At 38.2% G+C, this 13,331-nt stretch overlaps 1 non-coding gene across 1 annotated transcript; it reads left to right on the top strand.

Moving 5' to 3' along the window:
• Positions 1-549: 549 nt before the first annotated feature.
• LOC141150432 (U2 spliceosomal RNA) lies at positions 550-734 on the top strand. The gene has a single exon (XR_012246636.1). It is a non-coding gene; the product is annotated as a U2 spliceosomal RNA (small nuclear RNA).
• Positions 735-13,331: the final 12,597 nt, after the last annotated feature.

Raw genomic sequence — 13,331 nt, 5'->3', positions numbered from 1 at the left:
CCGGGCCTTCTGGCCTTAGGATGGGGAATTTTTTAAATTCCCGGTCGAAGGTCCGGGCAGTATTATACTGTGAAACCTTCACTATTTATTTAATTTCTTTGTCACTGTGTGTCCACTTATTCACGTGTGTCACGTCCTACTAGGATTTTGTCGGGATGCGGTTCCCTTACGGGTTCCTCTCTTGGCAGGTCTAGGGGGGGAGTGTGTGGCCATCAGGTTCCGCTCCCCCCTGAACCCCCCTGGCTCTCCTCTTTCAGGAGGAGAGCGTTGTTGGCTCCCCTCTTCCGGGAGGGGAGCACAGTCTTTGGCTCCCAGTGCCTTGCTCGGGTGAGAACTCGGGCAGGTGCTGGGGGTAAGATTGGGTCGCCTCTGGCTTCGGCTGGAGATGGCTATTTGTCCCTGTTCCTCGCTGTGGCCTTCTGGCTCGGAGGGACGGGGAATGGTTTGGGGGACCCTTCTCCTTTTGGAGAGGGTTTCAAGAAGACCAGCATCCTAGTGCACTTTTTTTGTGGCACTTGTCACTTTTTTAAGCGCACTCGGGTTTTGTACACGAATTCGGGCTTTCGATAAAAAAAAAAAAATCTGTTCTTATCAGTTTAATATCTGATACGTCCCCTATCTGGGGACCATATATTAAATGGATTTTTAGAACAGGGAGATGGAAAAAGAGCTTGCTCTGTCCACTCCATGCATTGACCTGGTATTGCAGTACCTCCAGGACCAGTGCACCCCCTTCCTAATGCAGTTTCCAAAATCAGAAAGAATTGAGTTCAATGCATCTTCTGTTTTTTGCTTGTTTGTCAGTTTTTTGGGGGGATTTTTTGGCTTTGCTCTTTTTTCCCCTCATTTGCTTTTTCACGGTAAAAGTTGCAGAAGCCAGATGACAAACTTGTTTCCGTTCAACTTGTGCAACTCTCTTACATTTACTATATGTGCATTGCTTTTACCAATGTAATGTATTGTATTCTATTGTATTGTACTATAATGCAATGCAATGTAACAAAATGCAATGTAATGTAATGCTATCTATCCATCCCTTCTTTCCTTTCTTTTGGACAAAAAGTCAGATCAGACAAGGATTTTGGAGTTTTTTCCTACCTACAGGTGGTGTGATAAGCTGCAACAATATATTTGTCCTTTGGTATATTGTTGCATACACACTATCTAGTTAACAAATGCCCTTGTTATCAACTGCAGCTGTTTTAATTTACCTGAGCCAACAGGTAGGTGCTGCTGATTACCCTGCGCTTAAAATTAGTTTTTTGGATTGCTACAATGTCTTTTCTGAAATGTTGTCTCCCTCTTGTGGAGCATTGACTTCTTTAATTTTCTGTCTGCAGATTAAAAGAAAGACACAGACTGAACTTTTTTTAATATGTTTTATAAAGTGCTGCCTATGTCTGTGTGAACTTCCTATTGGTGTTCAGTCAGCCAGGTGATCTGCTTGCAGTAGATGGAATGTGGCAATGGAACACTGCGTGTGTCACATTAGGCCCCTGACCTTTTTCTGGCTGTATAGGAGCAGCCATGTTCAGTAGAGATGAGCGTTGTTCTACTCGAACTGTTCGCCAATCTCAAATTCGAGCTGTTTTGGGCGGTGTTCGAGCCGTTCGGCGAACACGAACAATTTGAGAAAAATTCGGCTGTTCGAGGTTATGTTCGATAACTGTTCGTGCACCAAAATCATAACTGGATTTTTTCTCAGTAATGATGAAAATTAATGTTAATACGCAGTTTGAGTGTACAGCGGGGTGGGGGGAGGGGCAGGGGATGGATCTCTGCAGGAACAATGAAGATCTCCATTTTTTTTTTCTCTTTCCCGCATTTACAGTGGGGAGGTGCAATCTGTCAGCCTATCAGCAGCGCACACACAGAGCGAAGTGCTTTTTTTCACACAAGCAAGGGCATGTGTCATTGGCAGTGTATGTCACATGTCCTTGCCCTATAAGACCAAGCCATTTTCCCCGTCGCCACCATTTTCTCACTGCTGCAGCTGCGTGTTAGACGGCACCGCTGTTGCTGTGTGCGCTATACCTTGTTAATTTCAAGCCAATTTTCGCACAAATATACAGATAGCTTGGGAGTAGGGAATAGTTGTGATTGCAGTCCTTTTAAGGACTAGGTTACAGCATTTCCTACGACTTTTATCAGGCAGGTCTGTGCTCGTAAATAGATAGATTGTGGGAGTAAAGACTAATTGTAATTGGAGTCCTTTTCAGGACTAGGTTACATCAGTTCCTATCAGTTTTTGCCAGGCAGGTCTGTGCCAGTGCTGTGCAAGTTTTTTCCACAGGATTTGGCTGAATCTAGCAAAGCTAATCCTTTTCGGCCTATTGCAGAGTGTGTTAGTCAGTGGAGTAGCCTATCTGTGTTGCAAGATATACTACCTGTGTATAGAATACCAATTTTTTTACTGCACCTAGTGAAGTAAAATCTTTTGGGCATAGCATCATTCTATTAGTCCATCTATACTGACCTCCATCAGGTTGCAAATTGAATATAATTTTTTTCTGCATCTAGCTCTGAAAAAATATTGGGCTTCTAGCTGTGTGTGGGACTTGTTGTATTAGTCCATCTATACTGACCTCCATCAGGTTGCAAACTGAATATATTTTTTTCTGCATCTACCTCTGAAAAAATATTGGGCTTCTAGCTGTGTGTGGGACTTGTTCTATTAATCCATCTATACAGACCTCCATCAGGTTGCAAACTGAATATATTTTTTTCTGCATCTACCTCTGAAAAAATATTGGGCTTCTAGCTGTGTGTGGGACTTGTTGTATTAGTCCATCTATACTGACCTCCATCAGGTTGCAAATTAAAAATAATTTTTATCTGCATCTACAGTACCTCTGAAAAAATATTTGGGCTTCTAGCTGTGTGTGGGACTTGTTCTATTAGTCCATCTATACTGACCTCCATCAGGTTGCAAATTGAATATAATTTTTATCTGCATCTAGCTCTGAAAAAATATTTGGCCTTCTAGCAGTGTGTGGGACTCTCTATTAGTCCATCTATACTGACCTCCATCAGGTTGCAAATTAAAAATAATTTTTATCTGCATCTACCTCTGAAAAAATATTTGGGCTTCTAGCTGTGTGTGGGACTTGTTCTATTAATCCATCTATACAGACCTCCATCAGGTTGCAAACTGAATATATTTTTTTCTGCATCTACCTCTGAAAAAATATTGGGCTTCTAGCTGTGTGTGGGACTTGTTGTATTAGTCCATCTATACTGACCTCCATCAGGTTGCAAACTGAATATATTTTTTTCTGCATCTACCTCTGAAAAAATATTGGGCTTCTAGCTGTGTGTGGGACTTGTTCTATTAATCCATCTATACAGACCTCCATCAGGTTGCAAACTGAATATATTTTTTTCTGCATCTACCTCTGAAAAAATATTTGGCCTTCTAGCAGTGTGTGGGACTTTCTCTATTAGTCCATCTATACTGACCTCCATCAGGTTGCAAACTGAATATAATTTCTTTCTGCATCTAGCTCTGAAAAAATATTTGACCTTCTAGCAGTGTGTGGGACTTTCTCTATTAGTCCATCTATACTGACCTCCATCAGGTTGCAAATTCAAAATAATTTTTTGTCTGCATCTAGCTCTGAAAAAATATTGGGCTTCTAGCTGTGTGTGGGACTTGTTGTATTAGTCCATCTATACTGACCTCCATCAGGTTGCAAATTAAAAATAATTTTTATCTGCATCTACAGTACCTCTGAAAAAATATTTGGGCTTCTAGCTGTGTGTGGGACTTGTTCTATTAGTCCATCTATACTGACCTCCATCAGGTTGCAAATTGAATATATTTTTTTCTGCATCTACCTCTGAAAAAATATTGGGCTTCTAGCTGTGTGTGGGACTTGTTCGATTAATCCATCTATACAGACCTCCATCAGGTTGCAAACTGAATATATTTTTTTCTGCATCTACCTCTGAAAAAATATTGGGCTTCTAGCTGTGTGTGGGACTTGTTCTATTAATCCATCTATACAGACCTCCATCAGCTTGCAAACTGAATATATTTTTTTCTGCATCTACCTCTGAAAAAATATTGGGCTTCTAGCTGTGTGTGGGACTTGTTCTATTAATCCATCTATACAGACCTCCATCAGGTTGCAAACTGAATATATTTTTTTCTGCATCTACCTCTGAAAAATATTGGGCTTCTAGCTGTGTGTGGGACTTGTTGTATTAGTCCATCTATACTGACCTCCATCAGGTTGCAAACTGAATATATTTTTTTCTGCATCTACCTCTGAAAAAATATTGGGCCTTCTAGCAATGTGTGGGACTTTCTCTATTAGTCCATCTATACTGACCTCCATCAGATTGCAAATTCAAAATAATTTTTTGTCTGCATCTAGCTCTGAAAAAATATTGGGCTTCTAGCTGTGTGTGGGACTTGTTGTATTAGTCCATCTATACTGACCTCCATCAGGTTGCAAATTAAAAATAATTTTTTTTCTGCATCTACCTCTGAAAAAATATTGGGCTTCTAGCTGTGTGTGGGACTTCTTCTATTAATCCATCTATACAGACCTCCATCAGGTTGCAAACTGAATATATTTTTTTCTGCATCTACCTCTGAAAAAATATTGGGCTTCTAGCTGTGTGTGGTACTTGTTCTATTAATCCATCTATACAGACCTCCATCAGGTTGCAAACTGAATATATTTTTTTCTGCATCTACCTCTGAAAAAATATTGGGCTTCTAGCTGTGTGTGGGACTTGTTGTATTAGTCCATCTATACTGACCTCCATCAGGTTGCAAACTGAATATATTTTTTTCTGCATCTACCTCTGAAAAAATATTGGGCTTCTAGCAGTGTGTGGGACTTTCTCTATTACTCCATCTATACTGACCTCCATCAGGTTGCAAACTGAATATAAGTTTTATCTGCATCTACCTCTGAAAAAATATTGGGCTTCTAGCTGTGTGTGGGACTTGTTGTATTAGTCCATCTATACTGACCTCCATCAGGTTGCAAACTGAATATATTTTTTTCTGCATCTACCTCTGAAAAAATATTGGGCTTCTAGCTGTGTGTGGGACTTGTTCTATTAATCCATCTATACAGACCTCCATCAGGTTGCAAACTGAATATATTTTTTTCTGCATCTACCTCTGAAAAAATATGTGGCCTTCTAGCAGTGTGTGGGACTTTCTCTATTAGTCCATCTATACTGACCTCCATCAGGTTGCAAACTGAATATAATTTCTTTCTGCATCTAGCTCTGAAAAAATATTTGACCTTCTAGCAGTGTGTGGGACTTTCTCTATTAGTCCATCTATACTGACCTCCATCAGGTTGCAAATTCAAAATAATTTTTTGTCTGCATCTAGCTCTGAAAAAATATTGGGCTTCTAGCTGTGTGTGGGACTTGTTGTATTAGTCCATCTATACTGACCTCCATCAGGTTGCAAATTAAAAATAATTTTTATCTGCATCTACAGTACCTCTGAAAAAATATTTGGGCTTCTAGCTGTGTGTGGGACTTGTTCTATTAGTCCATCTATACTGACCTCCATCAGGTTGCAAATTGAATATATTTTTTTCTGCATCTACCTCTGAAAAAATATTGGGCTTCTAGCTGTGTGTGGGACTTGTTCGATTAATCCACCTATACAGACCTCCATCAGGTTGCAAACTGAATATATTTTTTTCTGCATCTATCTCTGAAAAAATATTGGGCTTCTAGCTGTGTGTGGGACTTGTTCTATTAATCCATCTATACAGACCTCCATCAGGTTGCAAACTGAATATATTTTTTTCTGCATCTACCTCTGAAAAAATATTGGGCTTCTAGCTGTGTGTGGGACTTGTTCTATTAATCCACCTATACAGACCTCCATCAGGTTGCAAACTGAATATATTTTTTTCTGCATCTACCTCTGAAAAAATATTGGGCTTCTAGCTGTGTGTGGGACTTGTTCTATTAATCCATCTATACAGACCTCCATCAGGTTGCAAACTGAATATATTTTTTTCTGCATCTACCTCTGAAAAAATATTGGGCTTCTAGCTGTGTGTGGGACTTGTTCTATTAATCCATCTATACAGACCTCCATCAGGTTGCAAACTGAATATATTTTTTTCTGCATCTACCTCTGAAAAATATTGGGCTTCTAGCTGTGTGTGGGACTTGTTGTATTAATCCATCTATACAGACCTCCATCAGTTTGCAAACTGAATATATTTTTTTCTGCATCTACCTCTGAAAAAATATGTGGCCTTCTAGCAGTGTGTGGGACTTTTTCTATTACTCCATCTATACTGACCTCCATCAGGTTGCAAACTGAATATAATTTTTATCTGCATCTAGCTCTGAAAAAATATTTGGCCTTCTAGCAGTGTGTGGGACTTTCTCTATTAGTCCATCTATACTGACCTCCATCAGGTTGCAAATTAAAAATAATTTTTATCTGCATCTACCTCTGAAAAAATATTTGGGCTTCTAGCTGTGTGTGGGACTTGTTCTATTAATCCATCTATACAGACCTCCATCAGGTTGCAAACTGAATATATTTTTTTCTGCATCTACCTCTGAAAAAATATTGGGCTTCTAGCTGTGTGTGGGACTTGTTGTATTAGTCCATCTATACTGACCTCCATCAGGTTGCAAACTGAATATATTTTTTTCTGCATCTACCTCTGAAAAAATATTGGGCTTCTAGCTGTGTGTGGGACTTGTTCTATTAATCCATCTATACAGACCTCCATCAGGTTGCAAACTGAATATATTTTTTTCTGCATCTACCTCTGAAAAAATATGTGGCCTTCTAGCAGTGTGTGGGACTTTCTCTATTAGTCCATCTATACTGACCTCCATCAGGTTGCAAACTGAATATAATTTCTTTCTGCATCTAGCTCTGAAAAAATATTTGACCTTCTATCAGTGTGTGGGACTTTCTCTATTAGTCCATCTATACTGACCTCCATCAGGTTGCAAATTCAAAATAATTTTTTGTCTGCATCTAGCTCTGAAAAAATATTGGGCTTCTAGCTGTGTGTGGGACTTGTTGTATTAGTCCATCTATACTGACCTCCATCAGGTTGCAAATTAAAAATAATTTTTATCTGCATCTACAGTACCTCTGAAAAAATATTTGGGCTTCTAGCTGTGTGTGGGACTTGTTCTATTAGTCCATCTATACTGACCTCCATCAGGTTGGAAATTGAATATATTTTTTTCTGCATCTACCTCTGAAAAAATATTGGGCTTCTAGCTGTGTGTGGGACTTGTTCTATTAATCCATCTATACAGACCTCCATCAGGTTGCAAACTGAATATATTTTTTTCTGCATCTACCTCTGAAAAAATATTGGGCTTCTAGCTGTGTGTGGGACTTGTTCTATTAATCCATCTATACAGACCTCCATCAGGTTGCAAACTGAATATATTTTTTTCTGCATCTACCTCTGAAAAAATATTGGGCTTCTAGCTGTGTGTGGGACTTGTTCTATTAATCCATCTATACAGACCTCCATCAGGTTGCAAACTGAATATATTTTTTTCTGCATCTACCTCTGAAAAATATTGGGCTTCTAGCTGTGTGTGGCACTTGTTGTATTAGTCCATCTATACTGACCTCCATCAGGTTGCAAACTGAATATATTTTTTTCTGCATCTACCTCTGAAAAAATATTGGGCCTTCTAGCAATGTGTGGGACTTTCTCTATTAGTCCATCTATACTGACCTCCATCAGATTGCAAATTCAAAATAATTTTTTGTCTGCATCTAGCTCTGAAAAAATATTGGGCTTCTAGCTGTGTGTGGGACTTGTTGTATTAGTCCATCTATACTGACCTCCATCAGGTTGCAAATTAAAAATAATTTTTTTTCTGCATCTACCTCTGAAAAAATATTGGGCTTCTAGCTGTGTGTGGGACTTGTTCTATTAATCCATCTATACAGACCTCCATCAGGTTGCAAACTGAATATATTTTTTTCTGCATCTACCTCTGAAAAAATATTGGGCATCTAGCTGTGTGTGGGACTTGTTCTATTAATCCATCTATACAGACCTCCATCAGGTTGCAAACTGAATATATTTTTTTCTGCATCTACCTCTGAAAAAATATGTGGCCTTCTAGCAGTGTGTGGGACTTTCTCTATTAGTCCATCTATACTGACCTCCATCAGGTTGCAAACTGAATATAATTTTTATCTGCATCTAGCTCTGAAAAAATATTTGGCCTTCTAGCAGTGTGTGGGACTTTCTCTATTAGTCCATCTATACTGACCTCCATCAGGTTGCAAATTAAAAATAATTTTTATCTGCATCTACCTCTGAAAAAATATTTGGGCTTCTAGCTGTGTGTGGGACTTGTTCTATTAATCCATCTATACAGACCTCCATCAGGTTGCAAACTGAATATATTTTTTTCTGCATCTACCTCTGAAAAAATATTGGGCTTCTAGCTGTGTGTGGGACTTGTTGTATTAGTCCATCTATACTGACCTCCATCAGGTTGCAAACTGAATATATTTTTTTCTGCATCTACCTCTGAAAAAATATTGGGCTTCTAGCTGTGTGTGGGACTTGTTCTATTAATCCATCTATACAGACCTCCATCAGGTTGCAAACTGAATATATTTTTTTCTGCATCTACCTCTGAAAAAATATGTGGCCTTCTAGCAGTGTGTGGGACTTTCTCTATTAGTCCATCTATACTGACCTCCATCAGGTTGCAAACTGAATATAATTTCTTTCTGCATCTAGCTCTGAAAAAATATTTGACCTTCTAGCAGTGTGTGGGACTTTCTCTATTAGTCCATCTATACTGACCTCCATCAGGTTGCAAATTCAAAATAATTTTTTGTCTGCATCTAGCTCTGAAAAAATATTGGGCTTCTAGCTGTGTGTGGGACTTGTTGTATTAGTCCATCTATACTGACCTCCATCAGGTTGCAAATTAAAAATAATTTTTATCTGCATCTACAGTACCTCTGAAAAAATATTTGGGCTTCTAGCTGTGTGTGGGACTTGTTCTATTAGTCCATCTATACTGACCTCCATCAGGTTGCAAATTGAATATATTTTTTTCTGCATCTACCTCTGAAAAAATATTGGGCTTCTAGCTGTGTGTGGGACTTGTTCGATTAATCCATCTATACAGACCTCCATCAGGTTGCAAACTGAATATATTTTTTCTGCATCTACCTCTGAAAAAATATTGGGCTTCTAGCTGTGTGTGGGACTTGTTCTATTAATCCATCTATACAGACCTCCATCAGGTTGCAAACTGAATATATTTTTTTCTGCATCTACCTCTGAAAAAATATTGGGCTTCTAGCTGTGTGTGGGACTTGTTCTATTAATCCATCTATACAGACCTCCATCAGGTTGCAAACTGAATATATTTTTTTCTGCATCTACCTCTGAAAAAATATTGGGCTTCTAGCTGTGTGTGGGACTTGTTCTATTAATCCATCTATACAGACCTCCATCAGGTTGCAAACTGAATATATTTTTTTCTGCATCTACCTCTGAAAAAATATTGGGCTTCTAGCTGTGTGTGGGACTTGTTCTATTAGTCCATCTATACAGACCTCCATCAGGTTGCAAACTGAATATATTTTTTTCTGCATCTACCTCTGAAAAATATTGGGCTTCTAGCTGTGTGTGGGACTTGTTGTATTAGTCCATCTATACTGACCTCCATCAGGTTGCAAACTGAATATATTTTTTTCTGCATCTACCTCTGAAAAAATATTGGGCCTTCTAGCAATGTGTGGGACTTTCTCTATTAGTCCATCTATACTGACCTCCATCAGATTGCAAATTCAAAATAATTTTTTGTCTGCATCTAGCTCTGAAAAAATATTGGGCTTCTAGCTGTGTGTGGGACTTGTTGTATTAGTCCATCTATACTGACCTCCATCAGGTTGCAAATTAAAAATAATTTTTTTTCTGCATCTACCTCTGAAAAAATATGTGGCCTTCTAGCAGTGTGTGGGACTTTCTCTATTACTCCATCTATACTGACCTCCATCAGGTTGCAAACTGAATATATTTTTTTCTGCATCTACCTCTGAAAAAATATTGGGCTTCTAGCTGTGTGTGGGACTTGTTCTATTAATCCATCTATACAGACCTCCATCAGGTTGTAAACTGAATATATTTTTTTCTGCATCTACCTCTGAAAAAATATTGGGCTTCTAGCTGTGTGTGGGACTTGTTGTATTAGTCCATCTATACTGACCTCCATCAGGTTGCAAACTGAATATATTTTTTTCTGCATCTACCTCTGAAAAAATATTGGGCTTCTAGCTGTGTGTGGGACTTGTTCTATTAATCCATCTATACAGACCTCCATCAGTTTGCAAACTGAATATATTTTTTTCTGCATCTACCTCTGAAAAAATATGTGGCCTTCTAGCAGTGTGTGGGACTTTCTCTATTACTCCATCTATACTGACCTCCATCAGGTTGCAAACTGAATATAATTTTTATCTGCATCTAGCTCTGAAAAAATATTTGGCCTTCTAGCAGTGTGTGGGACTTTCTCTATTAGTCCATCTATACTGACCTCCATCAGGTTGCAAATTAAAAATAATTTTTATCTGCATCTACCTCTGAAAAAATATTTGGGCTTCTAGCTGTGTGTGGGACTTGTTCTATTATTCCATCTATACAGACCTCCATCAGGTTGCAAACTGAATATATTTTTTTCTGCATCTACCTCTGAAAAAATATTGGGCTTCTAGCTGTGTGTGGGACTTGTTGTATTAGTCCATCTATACTGACCTTCATCAGGTTGCAAACTGAATATATTTTTTTCTGCATCTACCTCTGAAAAAATATTGGGCTTCTAGCTGTGTGTGGGACTTGTTCTATTAATCCATCTATACAGACCTCCATCAGGTTGCAAACTGAATATATTTTTTTCTGCATCTACCTCTGAAAAAATATGTGGCCTTCTAGCAGTGTGTGGGACTTTCTCTATTAGTCCATCTATACTGACCTCCATCAGGTTGCAAACTGAATATAATTTCTTTCTGCATCTAGCTCTGAAAAAATATTTGACCTTCTAGCAGTGTGTGGGACTTTCTCTATTAGTCCATCTATACTGACCTCCATCAGGTTGCAAATTCAAAATAATTTTTTGTCTGCATCTAGCTCTGAAAAAATATTGGGCTTCTAGCTGTGTGTGGGACTTGTATTAGTCCATCTATACTGACCTCCATCAGGTTGCAAATTAAAAATAATTTTTATCTGCATCTACAGTACCTCTGAAAAAATATTTGGGTTCTAGCTGTGTGTGGGACTTGTTCTATTAGTCCATCTATACTGACCTCCATCAGATTGCAAATTGAATATATTTTTTTCTGCATCTACCTCTGAAAAAATATTGGGCTTCTGGCTGTGTGTGGGACTTGTTCGATTAATCCATCTATACAGACCTCCATCAGGTTGCAAACTGAATATATTTTTTTCTGCATCTACCTCTGAAAAAATATTGGGCTTCTAGCTGTGTGTGGGACTTGTTCTATTAATCCATCTATACAGACCTCCATCAGGTTGCAAACTGAATATATTTTTTTCTGCATCTACCTCTGAAAAAATATTGGGCTTCTAGCTGTGTGTGGGACTTGTTCTATTAATCCACCTATACAGACCTCCATCAGGTTGCAAACTGAATATATTCTTTTCTGCATCTACCTCTGAAAAATATTGGGCTTCTAGCTGTGTGTGGGACTTGTTGTATTAGTCCATCTATACTGACCTTCATCAGGTTGCAAACTGAATATATTTTTTTCTGCATCTACCTCTGAAAAAATATTGGGCCTTCTAGCAATGTGTGGGACTTTCTCTATTAGTCCATCTATACTGACCTCCATCAGATTGCAAATTCAAAATAATTTTTTGTCTGCATCTAGCTCTGAAAAAATATTGGGCTTCTAGCTGTGTGTGGGACTTGTTGTATTAGTCCATCTATACTGACCTCCATCAGGTTGCAAATTAAAAATAATTTTTTTTCTGCATCTACCTCTGAAAAAATATTGGGCTTCTAGCTGTGTGTGGGACTTGTTCTATTAATCCATCTATACAGACCTCCATCAGGTTGCAAACTGAATATATTTTTTTCTGCATCTACCTCTGAAAAAATATTGGGCTTCTAGCTGTGTGTGGGACTTGTTCTATTAATCCATCTATACAGACCTCCATCAGGTTGCAAACTGAATATATTTTTTTCTGCATCTACCTCTGAAAAAATATTGGGCTTCTAGCTGTGTGTGGGACTTGTTCTATTAATCCATCTATACAGACCTCCATCAGGTTGCAAACTGAATATATTTTTTTCTGCATCTACCTCTGAAAAAATATTGGGCTTCTAGCTGTGTGTGGGACTTGTTCTATTAATCCATCTATACAGACCTCCATCAGGTTGCAAACTGAATATATTTTTTTCTGCATCTACCTCTGAAAAATATTGGGCTTCTAGCTGTGTGTGGCACTTGTTGTATTAGTCCATCTATACTGACCTCCATCAGGTTGCAAACTGAATATATTTTTTTCTGCATCTACCTCTGAAAAAATATTGGGCCTTCTAGCAATGTGTGGGACTTTCTCTATTAGTCCATCTATACTGACCTCCATCAGGTTGCAAATTCAAAATAATTTTTTGTCTGCATCTAGCTCTGAAAAAATATTGGGCTTCTAGCTGTGTGTGGGACTTGTTGTATTAGTCCATCTATACTGACCTCCATCAGGTTGCAAATTAAAAATAATTTTTTTTCTGCATCTACCTCTGAAAAAATATTGGGCTTCTAGCTGTGTGTGGGACTTGTTCTATTAATCCATCTATACAGACCTCCATCAGGTTGCAAACTGAATATATTTTTTTCTGCATCTACCTCTGAAAAAATATGTGGCCTTCTAGCAGTGTGTGGGACTTTCTCTATTAGTCCATCTATACTGACCTCCATCAGGTTGCAAATTAAAAATAATTTTTATCTGCATCTAGCTCTGAAAAAATATTTGGCCTTCTAGCAGTGTGTGGGACTTTCTCTATTAGTCCATCTATACTGACCTCCATCAGGTTGCAAATTAAAAATATTTTTTATCTGCATCTACCTCTGAAAAAATATTTGGGCTTCTAGCTGTGTGTGGGACTTGTTCTATTAATCCATCTATACAGACCTCCATCAGGTTGCAAACTGAATATATTTTTTTCTGCATCTACCTCTGAAAAAATATTGGGCTTCTAGCTGTGTGTGGGACTTGTTGTATTAGTCCATCTATACTGACCTCCATCAGGTTGCAAATTGAATATATTTTTTTCTGCATCTACCTCTGAAAAAATAT

The sequence above is a fragment of the Phyllobates terribilis genome, unplaced genomic scaffold (genome assembly GCF_046119375.1).
Source record: "Phyllobates terribilis strain yellow unplaced genomic scaffold, ASM4611937v1 Scaffold_5__5_contigs__length_657084704, whole genome shotgun sequence".
NCBI classification, from domain to species: domain Eukaryota; kingdom Metazoa; phylum Chordata; class Amphibia; order Anura; family Dendrobatidae; genus Phyllobates; species Phyllobates terribilis.
Note: the sequence above shows the minus strand (reverse complement) of the source record. Positions and strands in the feature narration are given on the sequence as shown.